At 45.0% G+C, this 658-nt stretch overlaps 1 non-coding gene across 1 annotated transcript; it reads left to right on the forward strand.

Annotated features, from left to right (window-relative positions):
* The first annotated feature begins 380 nt into the window (after nucleotides 1–380).
* On the forward strand, nucleotides 381–463 carry trnal-cag (transfer RNA leucine (anticodon CAG)). The gene has a single exon. It is a non-coding gene; the product is annotated as a tRNA-Leu (tRNA).
* The last annotated feature ends 195 nt before the right edge of the window (nucleotides 464–658 follow it).

Consider the following 658-nt stretch of genomic DNA (forward strand, 5'->3'; position numbering starts at 1 on the left):
GTCATATGGATATCTTAAACAACAGGTCAGTATATTTTCCAAGTTTATCTATATTCCAACTCTAAGTTAGGTTTAGTCTAGGTCTAGTTAGATTTGAACTCCGATCATTGGATTCAAAGTCCAGAGAGCTAACCATTACACCATGGAACCACTAAAATGCACTGGGAATATCTCACGAGCACTCAGGGGCAGCAATAAAACCTTGCCCAGGAGAGGGATGTCAGGGCTGCTTTTAGCTGCTCGCCACACAAAGAAGAGATCATACCGAAGTTCAGTAAATACGGATAAAATGCTTATAGACTTGCTCTATAAGTGACAACCAGCAACAAAGTGCACATGGCTGACATGTTGAGACAAAGTAGTGTTGGAGAGCTCATACAGTCAGGATGGCCGAGCGGTCTAAGGCGCTGCGTTCAGGTCGCAGTCTCCTCTGGAGGCGTGGGTTCGAATCCCACTTCTGACATGAACATTTTAACAGGAGCAGCATCTGAACTGTAACATTGTAGAGATGATGTCCAAAACAGTTGAGCTCCCGAGTTTTCCTCTTACACGGATCACCAGCTTACGCTTTTCCAGACGTAGTATTTAGGGATTTCATCTCCTAATCTGCCAGTGCGACAGAGTGAAGACAGGTGTTCCTTGCCCAGTTCGCTAAGGA

Source organism: Seriola lalandi, unplaced genomic scaffold, assembly GCF_002814215.2.
Source record: "Seriola lalandi dorsalis isolate HSWRI2012SDOR001 ecotype SW California unplaced genomic scaffold, Sedor1 jcf7180002023751, whole genome shotgun sequence".
Taxonomy (NCBI): domain Eukaryota; kingdom Metazoa; phylum Chordata; class Actinopteri; order Carangiformes; family Carangidae; genus Seriola; species Seriola lalandi.